General features: G+C 43.1%; 1 protein-coding gene across 2 annotated transcripts in view; it reads left to right on the top strand.

Annotated features, from left to right (window-relative positions):
• The window catches only part of MGAT4B (alpha-1,3-mannosyl-glycoprotein 4-beta-N-acetylglucosaminyltransferase B), an 802,706-nt gene that overhangs the window by 545,138 nt on the left and 241,351 nt on the right, over positions 1–16,217 (top strand). The gene's annotated exons all lie outside the window — the stretch shown is intronic.

The raw sequence follows: 16,217 nt of genomic DNA, 5'->3' as shown, positions 1-16,217 counted from the left end.
TCGGACGCATGCGGATTCGCAATAGTGGAAACGAGCCCTGAAAAAGAAAATTAAAGTTTCGAAAGCTTGCAAAGAAATCTTGTACAGTCTAAAGAGAACAAGGCAAAAAAAAATGACCTTGTAGTTAAACTCAGAAAAATGACAGTTTAACTACTTTGGCCTTTTGGACGTAGCTGCTATGTCCAAAAGGCTGCTGCCATGCGCTCCCACGGCCGATCGCGTGCCTCTGCCCGTTAGCCCGGACATCAATTAATGGGAACGCAGTTCCAATTCATTGATCGAAATCCCAGTTAGAAAGGCCGACGGCTTCTATTAGAAGCCGCGATCTTTCTAAAGAAAAAAAAAGTTTCACTTCCTGTAATTGAGAGCGCTCGCTTACAGGAAGAAAAAACAAATGACTGATCTTGTGGCCAAATAGTAAAACTACATCTACATACATTTTTTTAATAAACCCACAAACAATTACATTTAAAATTAACCTCCCACATTCCCAAAAAATACACAAATAAAATTTTGAATAAAAAAAAATTACAATTAAAAAAAAAATTGTTACCTAAGGGTCTGAACTTTTTTTAATATGCATGTCAAGAGGGTTTATTACTATTATTTTTTTAAATTATAAGCTTGTAAATAGTGATGGGCACAAAACTGAAAAAATGCACCTTTATTTTCAAATAAAATATTGGCGCCATACATTGTGAAAGAGACATAATTTAAATTGTGTAATAACCGGGACAAATGGGCAAATAAAATAAGTGGATTTTAATTATGGTAGCATGTATTATTGTAACGCTATACTGGACGTAAACTGAGAAATAATACATTTTTTAAAATTAAATTCTTAATATTCCTGTTTAAATGCATTTAGAAAAAAATAATTCTTAGCAAAATGTACCACTCAAACAAAGCCTAATTTGTGGCGTAAAAAACAAGATATAAATCAATTCATTGTGATAATTAGTGATAAAGTTATTGCTGAATGAATGGGAGGTGAAAATTGCTCGGATTTCATAAGGTGAAAAACGACTGAAGGCTGAACTGGTTAAAAAACATTGTTCCTTTGCATTTTTAAAATCAATTTTCTCAGAAACTGCAAGGTCTTTTTGATAAATTTTTTTTTTTTTTGCCCTGTTCACACTATTCCCCTTAACATACATAGTAATGGTGATTATATCATGTATAGGGATTTTGCTATTAATTAAGTCAGCACAAAATTACGAGAAAATTACGCCAAATTGTAAAAACACTTCTGACCTGTGTAGATTAGTTTGCACAGGGAGGAAACTACCATCTTGCATAAAAATGTAGTATCCTGCTCAATCAAAAAGCTTTGCAGTTAGGAAGAAAACAGCAGCTGCTTACATTCAGTGCAGCTTGCACACAGAAGCTTTACGCTATACATTGAGGCTTATCTCCAGGACAGGAGATGAACGGAGAATCACAGCCTGAAGAGCTCAGTGCTGAAGCCAGTGTGGCACACTATTCTGTCCAAGTAGAAAAGGAGAATATTTTACTGTATGTTTTTCCACTATAAGATCCATCTGAGCCCCTCCTGCTCATGGGCCCTATGCAGTTAGAAGACAGGTGCACAGGATACAAACTCAGGTGTCTAGGAGTGCAGTGTACCCAACAACAGGAACGTCTTGGTTAGTCAACCACTTACTGCACCAGGTGCAGTATAATTACGTCCTGGGAAACTTCACTTGAAGTCCCAGAGATGTAAATATTCGTCTTCAGCAGCGGACGGCTGCCACTCGCTTCCACGCGGGTATTTGTCGCCGCACATTGCCATGTCAATGATCGCTGGCATCAATGAGATACCGTGATCATTTGTAACTAGGAAGTAAACATGTCCATTCAATACTTCCTGTTAGTGTACTTGTAGTACGCTAATAGGAAATAATGTGCAAGGACATCTTGTGGCCAAATAGTAAAATTACACCTACATACATTTATTTTAATAAAAAGACCCATACTTACATTTGATATTAACTCTTTCTCTCCCACACTTTCCCATAGTACCCAAATACATTTGTTTGCATAAAAAAAAGACAATTAAAAAAAATATATAAATACCGGTAGTTACCTAACTGAACGTTTTTAATATATATGTCAGGAGGGTATATTACTGTTATGTTTTAATTTAGGGGCTTGTAATTAGTGATGGACGCAAAAGTGAAAAAATGCAGCTTTATTTCCAAATATCGGCATACACCGTACTAGGGAAATATTTTAAATGTTGCAGTAACCGGGACAAATGGGCAAATAAAATGTGTGGCTTTTATCCACACTAGAATGTTTTATTTTATAACTATAATGGCAGAAAACTGAGAAATAATGATTTTTTTCCATTATTTTCTTATTATTCCCATTAAAATGCATTTAGACTAAAATAATTCAGAGCATAATGTGCCTCCCAAAGAAAGCCTAATTGATGGCGAAAAAAACAAGATATAGATCATTTCCTTGTGATTAGTAGTGATTACGTTATTAGCGAAAGAAAAGGGAAAAACCCTTCAATTGTCAAGTGGTTAAAGGATACCCCAGGTGACATGTGACATGATGAGATAAACATTGGTATGTACAGTGCCAAATACACAACTATGCTCTGTTCCTTTTTTTTCTTTCTCTGCCTAAAAGAGTTAAACATCAGGTATGTAAGTGGCAGTTCCTGTCTGAGTCAGGACTGGGTCAGACTACAGTGTGACCCTCACTGATAAGAAATTACAACTATAAAACACTTTCCTAGCAGAAAATAGCTTCTGAGAGCAGGAAAGAGATACAAATGATCAAAAGCTTATAGATTTTAGCTCTGGCATACTTCAATGAACGTGTCATTGAGAAAAAACCATAATACAGTAAAAACTTAAAAAGAAGATTTAAATATAAAATAAAACTGGAATATCTTAAAAAGTCATTTTTAGGAGAAGGAGGATAGATACGATTGTTTATTTCATTACTTTATTTTCACCTTGGGTGTCCTTAAATAGAACCCGAGGTGGGATTTAATTATATTAGTGGGGCACAGAGGCTGTTTGGGCACACTATCACCAGCCTCTGTTGCCCTATGGTGTGCCTCCAGGACCCCCTGCGATCTGCTGTCCCCGCCGCCGTGCTAGCGACACGCAGCATGTCGCCAGCACAATGTTTACCTATGCCTGTCTATTAGCACCGCTCCCCCGCCTCCTCTGTATCGGCGCTACCCGCCCGCGTCCCTTCCCTCCCGCTGATTGGTGGGAAGGGACGCAGGCGGGTAGCGCCAATACAGAGGAGGCGGGGGAGCGGCACTAACAGACAGCCATAGGTAAACATTGTGCTGGCGACACGCTGCGTGTCGCTAGCACGGCGGCGGGGACAGCAGATCGCAGGGGGTCCTGGAGGCACACCATAGGGCAACAGAGGCTGATGATAGTGTGCCCAAACAGCCTCTGTGCCCCACTAACATAATTAAATCCCACCTCGGGTTCTCTTGAAAGGCAGAGCACAGCGAACATCCAATTAAAAGACCATCTTAATTCAAATCCAGTTAAAATGACATCTGACCATAACAACATCCATTGAGAGCAGAAAGTACAGTACAGGATGACACAGAGGTTGAGAGCTGTTTCGCACCTACATACGCGGAGCTTTGTCAGGACCCTATAGCTATTTCTTTAGTTCTGTTTTAGACTAGATTTATACATAAAAATCATGGCCAGTGCCCAATTTGACACGTGAACAGATTTAATGCCATTAATTAAGTCCTTTCTGGAAATTGAATTGCAAAGTGCGGATCTGCACGGTGCCTATGTTAGTGTCTGTTCTCACTAGACTGTTTGCTATTTACGTTCCTGCACTTCTATCTTTTGTCACCTTCATCGGTCACCTTCTGCCTTCTGTCACCTTCTTGCTATTGCCGCTTCTGTTGCTGATGGAAATAAGTGTCACAATATCAATAGGAGCCCCAGTAAAAGATAAACTGCTGGGGGTCTTTATTGGATTGAAAAAGACCAATGGGTACCCTCCCGCTCCAGGAAGGATTCTCATTGGTCTGATTATTGATCCCCAATAGTCTGTGTCAGTCCAATGGTGAGCCCCAGTGATTTGCTTTTGCCGGGGCTCCCACTGGTACTGCAGCAGTGGTAGAGCAGAGTGGTGGTTGTTCCCGGTGGCAGCGGGAAGCTTTCGGTGACATGAGCGGAAGCAAGGAGGCGCACTTGTTTGCGACATTGAAGTTGCAAACACTGTAAGTGAGGTGCAGCGGGGGACGGGAGGATCAGTTTGGCTCGGCACGGGCACAGGACGTCTGAGGGGGAATGGTACAAGCCCCAGGTAAGTTAAACTTTTTTTTTTTTTTAAAGAACACCCGAGGTGAAATAAACTAATGAAATAAACAATTGTATCTATCCTCCTCCTCCTAAAAAAAATGACTTTTTAAGATATTCCACAGTTTTATTTTATACTTAAATCTACTTTTTAAAGAACAAGTGACACCCATGCTAACCTAGAATTAAAAAAAACACATATATAAGTAGATAAATACTAGTTCTATTCACATAACTAGGGCTGTGGAGTTGGAGTCTCGGAGTCATTTTGGGCACCCGAAGTCAGAGTTGGTGGTTCATAAACTGAGGAGTTGGAGTTGAAGTCGGGTGATTTTTGTACCGACTCCACAGTCCTGTCCACAACCGATGTATTGCACTATTCACGTTATGATTCCTGTGAATTTTATAAAAGAAAAGCAGAGAATCCTATTCTAGACAGTTTCCATTTTGGTTACCTTTTGAATGAAGCTAATCCTGACATCATTTCCGCACTCAGTCTTTTTTTCTCCTCTTGCTAATTGTGTATTCGTTACCGGCTGACCTTCGAGAGTCTTCAGACACTCCCACTGAGGTCTATTCTAGGAAGTGAACTAGGTAAGATAAGTAAAGAGGAGGAATATATAATAGATATAATAGATAAAAAGCCCCCCCCCCAAGTATGCAACTGTTTTGCCAGCCGATGGCAATGGCAATTAAAGGGCCAGTGCTCCTAAGGTATGTGATAACTCCAAACCATAAAAGCAGAAAAGTTTTGAATGCGGGATTAGCATCTTTATCACTTAATAAAGCCCACTTTAAGTTTTTTGCTGTTTTATTATTTTTTTCTCAATTACACATTCATTGACGTATGCCAGAGTTAAAAATCTATGAACTATTGTTCCTTTTTATCTCTTTCCTGCTCTCAGAAGCCATTTTCTGCTTGGAAAGTGATTTATAGTTGTAGTTTCTTATCAGTGAGGGTCGTACTGTAGTCTGACCCAGTCCTGACTTAGATAGGAGCTGCCACTTACATACCTGATGTTAAAACTCTTTCAGGCAGAGAAAGCGCTATCCTTTAAAGGGGAGCTGAAGTAAGAGGTATACGGAGGCTGCCATATTTATTTCCTTTTAAAGGGGCACTACAGCGAAAAACTGTAAAATTTAAAATATGTGCAAACATATACAAATAAGAAGTACATTTTTTTCCAGAGTAAAATGAGCCATAAATTACTTCTCTCGTATGTTGCTGTCACTTAGAGTAGGTAGTAGAAATCTGACATTACCGGCAGGTTTTGGACTAGTCCATCTCTTCATAGGGGATTCTCAGCAAGGCTTTTATTCTTTATAAAGATATTCACAAAAAAGGATTTAAACAATGATGCTGGCCAGTTTTCCTGCTCGTTACACAGTTTTTTGGCAGTTGGACAGAGCAACTGCCATTCACTAAGTGCTTTTGAAAATAAATATATCCCTGAGAATCCCCTATAAAGAGATGGACTAGTCCAAAACCTGTCACTTCTGTCAGATTTCTACTACCTACTGTAAGTGACAGCAACATAGGAGAAAAGTAATTTATGGCTCATTTTACTCTGGAAAAAATGTACTTATGTTTGCACACAACGCACATTTTACAGTTTTTCGCTGTAGTGCCCCTTTAATCAATACCAGTTGCCTGGGTGTCCTCTGCCTCTGAGGGCTCGTTTCCACTCGAGCGAATCTGCATGCGTTTCCTGCATGCAGATTCGCTCTACCAATACAAGTGGATGGCGCCGTTTCCACTTGTCAGGAATTCTGTGCGGCTCGCTCTGCAGAAAAAATCTGCACAGCAGAGCCGTCAGAATTCGCACGCCGCACACCCGCACGCGAATCGTCGGTAATGTAACTAAATAGGAAAACCGCAAGCTCTTTAATCTTGCGGTTTTCCGGCGTTTCCGCGTGCAATTTCGTCTAAAAACCCATGTCAATGCTTGCCAGCATTGACATGGTTAAAATCGCGTCGTTAAAACCGCGGGCGATTCTGCGTGAAAATCCGCATGGAAACGTCAACGAATCCGCAACCGCATGCGGATTCGTTGACGCGGTTTCCGCGAGCAAATCGCGCCGCTCAAGTGGAAACGTACCCTAATACTCTTAGCCATAGCCCCTGAACAAGCATGCAGCAGATCAGGTGTTTCAGACTTTAATGTGAGATCTGACAAGACTAGCTGCATGCTTGTTTCTGGTGTTATTCAGATACTACTGCAGAGAAATAGACCAGCAGGGCTGCCAGGCAACTGGTATTGATTAAAAGCAAATAAATATGGCAGCCTCCGTATACCTCTTACTTCAGTTCCCCTTTAAGCGCTAGTGATTTGAAAAGCTCTTGCAAATGTAATGCTATGGAGGATTTTTCATAAAATCACATGTGAGAACACACAAATAGCATTACATTAGCAAGAGCTTTTTAAATCACAAGCGCTTAGAAAAAGCTCTTGCAGTGTGAATCAGCCCTAAGGCCCTGTTCACACTGAGGATCGCAAAATGCTGGCAAAATCTCTAGCGTTTTGCATCTGGGATTTTTTAGCAGTTTTTGCGTATTTTTTACTGGACAATTTCACAATTTATGAGTGATCCCAATTCGATTGTTTATATATTTCAATCGCGATCACCTGTGAAAAAGTGAAGCATGCAGCGTGTTTTCATTTTCCGCTAATCGCCAGCGATCCGCGATTCTGAAATCTGTGGAAAACGCCCGCAAATCACCCCAGTGTGAGTGGGCTCCAAGAAGAAGGGCCGGAACCCACTAGAGAGTTTTTTTTTTTCTTTGAGAGTTTAGGGAGCACTTTAAATCGCTAGTGATTTCTCTATACGCTCTGCCAATGTAAATAAATGTAACAGATTCCACAGTAGCGCTTGCAATTAGCAAAATCGCAATCGCTGGACATGCAGCATTGTGAAAGCGTTTGCGCTTCAATGTAACGTATTGAATCGCTGACAAATCGCTCATGAATTGCTATACAAGGACAGTCATTTAAAATCGCACACAAATCGCTATGGTTTGTGTGCGATTTTAAATGACTGCAACCTGTAAAAAAAAATAATAAATTGAAAGGACCAATCAGAACTAAAATCGCAAATCACTATCACAATCGCAGGCAAAAAGCTCACACTTTTTAAAATTGTGCGGGAAAACGCTCATGAAATCGCTTATAAAATGCTACTTAAAAACGCTAGCGATTGCGCTAGAGATTTGTGATTTGTAGTGGGTTCTGGGCCGAAATGATATTGTATTCAGCATGTCATTATTAGCCTTCAGATGTAATTTGAAAAGCAATACTGAATTAGCAGGATATGAAGTGTTTTGCTAATATTTATGCCCTGCATAAGATATATTATCCAATAAAATGTGAAGTTGTGCTAATGGCATGGGAGCGGTTCTGTGCCCTGATACAGCAGGGGACGGCGGAATGATAGATAATGACTCTCTTGGCCCTGGCTTAGTAACACGAGGCGCATTAAATAATCCTGACACCGAGACTCTGGCTGCTGGCATGCAGAGGCGAGCCCGGGGTACAGACACAAGTTTCTGTGTCACTCGCAGCCTATAAATGAATTTGTTCTTCTGTGTTTATCTCTCCATCAAGGAATGTTGTGTCCCGCCTCCGCTGGTGCCGCTAATCAAGGTTACTAATGCACAATTTGGGTGGATGCTGGAAACACAATGGCTCTTATTTATCACACTGACTACTTGTCTGTAGCAGACAATCCGATTCCAAAATGCCTGGGAACTCCAGTGAAAATAATGTAATAAAATAAAGTGCTTCATTTTTACAATAATTATGTATAAATGATTTAGTCAGTGTTTGCCCATTGTAAAATATTTTAAATCCCTGATTTACGTTCTGACATTTATTACATGGTGACATTTTTACTGCTGGCAGGTGATGTAGCTGCTGCATGTTTTTTTGGCAGTTGGAAACAGCTGTAAACAGCCATTTCCCACAATGCAGCAAGGTTCACAGACAGGAAACTGCCAGGAGTACGTACTCAAGAGTTTCTTGTGGGAGGGGTTTCACCACAATATCAGTCTTACAGCGCCCCCTGATGATCCGTTGTGAAAAGGAATAGATTTCTCATGTAAAAGGGGGTATCAGCTACTAATTGGGATAAAATTCAAATCTTGGTCGGAGTTTCTCTTTAAAGAGGAACTCCATTGAAGATAATGTAATAAAAAAAAGTGCTTCATTTTTGCAATAATTTTGTATAAATGATTTAGTCAGAGTTTGCCCATTGTAAAAACTTTCCTCTCCCTGATTTACATTCTGACATTTACCACATGGTGTCATTTTTACTGCTGGCAGGTGATGTCAGTGGAAGGAGATGCTGCTTGCTTTTTTGGCAGTTGGACCCAGCTGTAAGCAGCTGTTATTTCCCAGAATGCGAAGAGGTTCATAGACAGGAAACTGTCAGGACCAGGTTCCTGACATCTCACTGGGATATTAGCCATACAGAGCCCCCTGATGATCCGTTTGTGAAAAGGAAAAGATTTCTCATGGGAAAAGGGGTATCAGCTACTGATTGGCATGAAGTTCATTTCTTATTACAGAGAGATCTGTCAGCTGCCCATACACCGCAGGCCGATACCCGATCAATTACATGCTGAAATTGATCCGGAATCGGCCTTGTGCGTTGCATTCGGCGCCTCCTGCGGTATCTCCATAATGAAGAATGTCCCCCCGGTGCCCCGTGTAAAGTATACATTACCTGTCCGTAGTCTGCGCTTGTCCCCCGCTGCCTCCAGGATATCTCCTCTTCATACACGTACTCCCCACATGGTTTCCTAGTAAGAGCGCATGTGTGTGACATCATACGCACACCCTTACTAGGAAACCACGTGGGGAGTGTGTGTATGGAGAGGGGAATGCTATTCAGCTCTGGTCAAACAGTGTCTTATTAATGGAGAGTGGACAAGGACAGATGCTCAAGTGGCACCATGCTGCAGTAAAGGTACAACCCCCCCCCCCCCACACACACACACACACACACACACACACACACACATTTTGTGGCACACAAATTTCATTGCAGAGCCCCTGAGCCGGCTATCGTCCCTCCTCCCCAGATCACCCCTTAAAGAGGAACTTCAGCATAAACAAACATACTGTCATTAAGTTAAATTAGTTATGTTAATTACAATAGATAGGTGATATAATCTCTTACCCACCCTGTTTTAAAAGAACAGGCAAATGTTTGTGATTTCATGGGGGCAGCCATCTTTTTTGGTTGAAAGGAGGTGACAGGGAGCATGAGACACAGTTCCAACTGTCCTGTGTCCTGATCACCCCTTCCAGCTGCGCGCGCTAGGCAACAAGAACAACAACATCAGAAATCCTATCATGCTTTGCACAGCATCAGGGGAAAAATGCCTGGGCAGATTTCTTTGATTGGCGGAGCTTAGCTTCTGTGCAGCCAAAAATGAGGCTTGGGTAAGAAAAACTGTTAAACCAAGACTTTTCAATGCTGCTGAGTAGATTTTTAGTCTAGAGCTTTACTTTAACTTAATTGTGCTACCTGGGGCCGTTGAAATATCTTCGACAGAGTAGCATCTCACCTGTCCTGGTGGGGGGTGGTTGCCTCACTGTTAGTCTTTGGCTTCATTGCAGCGGCCCTATGGAGCACTGTTAAGTACAAGGGAGACACCTTGGGGGCTCCTAAAGACTCTGGGGCAATTGCCCCCTTTGCCTCTACGGATGTGCTGACCCTTTGTGCATGGAGTTGTATGTCATCTGGAGTGCTCTAGAGCAACTTTATTTTATTTTAATTGGTTTTTACTTTGCATAGTTTTTCACACAGTTGACCTTTTTGAGACATAAAGGAAGGCAATGATGAGCTCTGGGTCTGCTGTGGTGCTTTCAGTTTTTGTAGACGTCGAGGGACAACTGCAGACATTTTAGGGCGCATTTCCACGGCAGAGTTGCGTATTATGCGGGGAAATTTGCATGTGATTTTTCACACGGAACAAAATAAAAATGTGTGAATTTTATGTGAATTTTCACGTGACTAACATCGTAAAGTGTGATTTTTCACATTTCACATGCAGAGCCATTGCGAATCATTGTATACCACTCACATGCATAAAGAATTGCAGCATACTGTCTGAATTATTTTGGGGATGGAACGTGACGCGATCAGCCGCCGGTGACAGGCTCCCTCCCCCTCGCGCTGTAACCTGCCGGCCGTTCGGAAGCGCCAGCGGGTTACTAGCGAACGGAACGCCGCATACAAAGTGTATAATACGCTTTGTAATGTATACAAAGCGTATTATACAGGCTGCCTCCTGCCGTGGTGGTCCCAGTGTCCCTCTGATCGCCCACATCACCCCTCAGACCTCCCCTGCCCACCCCTCAGACCCCTGTTTGCACCCAATCACCCCTCTAATCATCCATCAATCACTCCCTGTCACTATCTGTCAACGCTATTTTTTTTAACTAGTCCCTAAACTGCACCCTGGGGGCTCCTGATCACCCCCCCCCACACACACACACACACTCTCAGCCCCCCCCCCCTGTGTATTGTATACATCTATCCTCCCCTGTAATCACCCGTCAATCACCACCTGTCACTGCCACTTATCAGATCAGACCCTAACCTGCCTCTTACGGGCATCTGATCACCCTCCCACACCATCAGATCGCCTGCAGACCTACCCTCAGATCACCTCCAAAGTGCATTGTTTACATCTGTTCTGCCATCTAATCACCCACTGATCACCCATCAATCACCCCCTGTTACCACCTGTCACAGCTACCCATCAGATTAGACCCCTATCTGCCCTTAGGGCACCCAATCACCCGCCCACACCCTCAGAACGACCTCAGACACCCCCCCAGACCCCCCCCCCCCCTGTGTACTGTATACATCTATTCTCCCCTGTAATCACCTGTCAATCACCCGTCGTTCACCCGTCAATCACCACCTGTCACTGCCTTCCATCAGATCAGAACCTAACCTGCCTCTTACGGGCATCTGATCACCCTCCCACACCATCAGATCGCCCGCAGACCTACCTCCAATGTGCATTGTTTACATCTGTTCTGCCATCTAATCACCCACTGATCACCCATCAATCACCCCCTGTTACCACCTGTCACTGCTACCCATCAGATTATTATTATTATTATTATTATTAAGTATTTATATAGCGCCGACATATTACGCAGCGCTGTACAGTATATATATATATCTTGTCACTAACTGTCCCTCAAAGGAGCTCACAATCTAATCCCTACCATTGCCATATGTCTATATTATGTAGTGTAAGTACTGTAGTCTAGGGCCAATTTTAGGGGGAGCCAATTAACTTATCCGTATGTTTTTGGAATGTGGGAGGAAACCGGAGTGACCGGAGGAAACCCACACAGACACGGAGAGAACATACAAACTCTTTGCAGATAGTGCCCTGGCTGGGATTCGAACCAGGGACCCAGCGCTGCAAGGCGAGAGATCTAACCACTACGCCACCGTGCTGCCCACCTAGACCCAATCACCCGCCCACACCCTCAGAACGACCTCAGACCCCCCCAGACCTCCCTCCCCCCCCCCCCCCGTGTACTGTATACATCTATTCTCCCCTGTAATCACCCGTCAATCACCCCGTCACCACCTGTCACTGCCTCCCATCAGATCAGACCCCAGCCCTGATCACCTCGCCAGTGCTATGCTTGCATCTATTCCCCCCTCTAATCACACCTTGAGACACCCATCAATCACCTCCTGTCACCCCCTAGCACACCTACCCATCAGATCAGGCCTTAATTTGCCCCGTGTGGGCTCCTGATCACTCGGCCAAACCCTCAGATCCCCCTCAGACCCCCTTCCGATCACCTCCCCAGTGCATTGATTGCATCTATTTTCCCCTCTAACCACCCCCTGAGACACCCATCAATCACCTCCTGTCACCCTCCTAGCACTCCTATCCATCAGATCAGGCCCAATACAACCTGTCATCTAAGAGGCCACCCTGCTTATGACCGGTTCCACAAAATTCGCCCGCTCATAGACCACCTGTCATCAAAATTTGCAGATGCTTATACCCCTGAGCAGTCATTTTGAGACATTTGGTTTCCAGATTACTCACGGTTTTGGGCCCGTAAAATGCCAGGGCAGTATAGGAACCCCACAAGTGACCCCATTTTAGAAAAAAAAGACACCCCAAGGTATTCTGTTAGGTATATGACGAGTTCATAGAAAATTTTATTTTTTGTCAAAAGTTAGCGGAAATTGATTTTTATTTTTTTTCACAAAGTGTCATTTTTCACTAACTTGTGACAAAAAATAAAATCTTCTATGAACTCGCCATACACCTAACGGAATACCTTGGGGTGTCTTCTTTCTAAAATGGGGTCACTTGTGGGGTTCCTATACTGCCCTGGCATTTTAGGAGCCCTAAACCGTGAGGAGTAGTCTAGAAAACAAATGCTTAAAAATGACCTGTGAATAGGGTGTTGGTCCCTTAGCGCACCTAGGCTGCAAAAAAGTGTCACACATGTGGTTCCGCCGTACTCAGGAAAAGTAGTATAATGTGTTTTGGGGTGTATTTTTACACATACCCATGCTGGGTGGGAGAAATCTCTCTGTAAGTGGACAATTGTGTGTAAAAAAAATCAAACAATTGTCATTTACAGAGATATTTCTCCCACCCAGCATGGGCATGTGTAAAAATACACAAGTGCGATTGAGGTCAGGAGGGGCAGAGCTAAAGCTGAAAGCTCTGCCCCTTCCAGGAAATGCTGGCGAATTGCCCCCGGGCGATTTGGGGGCTCTGCAGCCCTCGTTTAGCGGCGGGGATGCGACGGATTAATTGGGAGCACTGAAGCGAACTATAAGGAAGCTTTTTCCGGCGAAGGCCACAAAATATTGTATCGAGGGCCGCAAATGGCCCGCGGGCCGCGAGTCTGAGACCCCTGCTGTAACTGGACAATTGTGTGTAAAAAAAAATTAAACAATTGTCATTTACAGAGATATTTCTCCCACCCAGCATGGGTATGTGTAAAAATATACCCCAAAACACATTATACTACTTCTCCTGAGTACGGCAATACCACGTGTGGCACTTTTTTGCAGCCTAACTGCGCTAAGGGGCCCAAAGTCCAATGAGCACCTTTAGGCTTTACAGGGGTGCTTACAATTTAGCACCCCCCAAAATGTCAGGACAGTAAACACACCCCACAAATGACCCCATTTTGGAAAGTAGACACTTCAAGGTATTCAGAGAGGAGCATAGTGAGTCCGTGGCAGATTTCATTTTTTTTTGTCGCAAGTTAGAAAAAATGGAAACTTTTTTTTTTTTTGTCACAAAGTGTCATTTTCCGCTTACTTGTGACAAAAAATATCTTCTATGAACTCACTATGCCTCTCAGTGAATACTTTGGGATGTCTTCTTTCCAAAATGGGGTCATTTGGGGGGTATTTATACTATCCTGGAATTCTAGCCCCTCATGAAATATGTCAAGTGGTCAGAAAAGTCAGAGATGCTGGAAAATGGGAAAATTCACTTTTTGCACCATAGTTTGTGAACGCTTTAACTTTTACCCAAACCAATAAATATAGGCTGAATGGGTTTTTTTTAATCAAAAACATGTTTGTCCACATTTTTCGCGCTGCATGTATACAGAAATTTTACTTTATTTGGAAAATGTCAGCACAGAAAGTTAAAAATATAATTTTTTTGCCAAAATTCATGTCTTTTTTGATGAATATAATAAAAAGTAAAGATCGCAGCAGCAATCAAATTGCACCAAAAGAAAGCTTTATTAGTGACAAGAAAAGGAGCCAAAATTCATTTAGGTGGTAGGTTGTATGAGCGAGCAATAAACCGTGAAAGCTGCAGTGGTCTGAATTGAAAAAAAGTGCCTGGTCGTTAAGGGGGGTAAAGCCCACGGTCCTCAAGTGGTTAAAGAGAAACTCCAACCTAGAATTGAATTTTATCCCAATCAGTAGCTGATACCCCCTTTTACATGAAAAATATAATGCTTTTCACAAACAGACCATCAGGGGGCGCTGTATGACTGATTTTGTGCTGAAACCCCTCCCACAAGACGCTCTGGGACCGCGGTACTCTGGGCAAACTGCCACAATGTAACAATGTTCACAGACAGGAATTAGCTGTTTACAGCTGTCTCTAACAGCCAAAACAGCTAGGAGCAGCTACATAACCTGCCCACAGTAAAAATGTCACCATGTAATAAATGTCAGAATGTAAATCGGGGAGAGGAAAGATTTTACAATGAGCAAATACTGACTAAATCATTTATACATAATTATTCTAAAAATGAAGCACTTTTTTTTACTACATTATTTTCACTGGAGTTCCCCTTTAAGCCTCATACACATGGGGGGAATTTCCAGGGGATCTCTGTCACATGCCTGCAAGGTGACAGAGTAAAGCCGACACTGTAGCTATGGAGGGACAGCAAGCGGCGTGCGACAAAGTGGATTCCTGCAGGCAGGGACTGGGAGGACAATACGATCATGTGCTGCTCGGGCATCGGGATCACTAAAGATCTGCCACACCTGGGGCTCGATTCACCAAGCGGTGCAAAGTGTTAGCACCGTGGTGAAAAGGCCCTTATCACGCCTAAACTCAGTTTAGGCATGATAAGAAGGGCTTCGCGCGAAGTTACCGCGCGTACGCGCGTAAGTGCGCGCGCAGCACCCGACGCTTCGCGCGAAGCTCCCATTAAACCCTATGGGACTTTGCGCGCGCTCTCACGCGCGTACGCGCGTTCGCGCGATAACTTCGCGCGAAGAGCAGGAAAAAGCGGTGATAACTCAGTGGTGAAAAGGTCATCACGCCTAAAGTCCTTTAGGCGTGATAACTGAGTTATCACCGCTTGGTGAATCGAGGCCCTGGTCTTCAGCAGATGTCATACGGCTGCTGTAAAATCTGGTCTGACCTTGATTCTCGGCCATGGCAGTCGTTATCCATCACGGCCAAGTTCAGACCAGCCTGTGTATGCAGCTATAACTTCCCAGCTGAATCCATCAGGAAAAATTCAAGCGGGATTGTCAGTCACAACATCAAATTCCATTTACTCACTTCTCTGTGCTAATGCAGTCTACAACCTGATCCATGCATTGCAAGCACTCCAATATAATCATAAATGTTTCTGCTGTAATAAATCTCATCTCAGTCAGCCTGGCTCTATTTAGTACAAGAAGGAAGCCTGTCATCTCCCCTCACATTCCTGCTCCTCACTGATTGGCTGAGGGCAGTTCAATGTGACACAGGCTGAGAAGGGAAAAGCTGCTGAAATACAATCTATGCTGTGCTCACATGTGTTTACAAAGCAAGCTAGATATAACAGTGCAGCTTCTAGGAGAAAAAAAGTAGGAGGAAATAGTGTAAGGAGTAAGGGAGGAAATGACATCAGGATTGGCTTCAGTCAGAAAAAAATACAAATTTGTGTTTTTTTTCCTGGGATAGTATGGCTGTGCCTGCTGCTTTAAAGCCAGACGATGCTTGACTGAAACAGTCCAACCAAACAGAAAGAATCATTAACCAAAAAATGGTCGTTTATCAATAGCTGCATCGATCGGTTCAGAAGCAGATGATTCAGACAGACCGAAGTGTCATGTGTATGGGTACCTCGAATGCAAACAAGCGGAAGGTGCAGAAGCATGTTGTAGCATCTAGCTTTTATAGCTATCGTCCTGCAGGAAGAGCAGCCAGGGAGGGCATAATAAGCAGGATTGCAGCGTTGTATGTACGCGGTTATAATAAGCAGTTCATCACCGAGGGTCCTATTTGCTGCGTTCCCTGCCTGTGTCAGCTCTGCAGGAGTTTTTGCAAAACCTGAGATGCACTCTGATTAATTAGAAGTAAATAACATAATCATTAGTAGCCTGTTCTAAACACTAAATATAGAAGCTGTAATAGTCAGCAACGTGGAAATA

This window comes from Hyperolius riggenbachi, chromosome 3 (assembly GCF_040937935.1).
Source record: "Hyperolius riggenbachi isolate aHypRig1 chromosome 3, aHypRig1.pri, whole genome shotgun sequence".
Taxonomy (NCBI): domain Eukaryota; kingdom Metazoa; phylum Chordata; class Amphibia; order Anura; family Hyperoliidae; genus Hyperolius; species Hyperolius riggenbachi.
The sequence above is the reverse complement of the archived record's forward strand: the minus strand, read 5'-3'. Positions and strand labels throughout refer to the sequence as shown.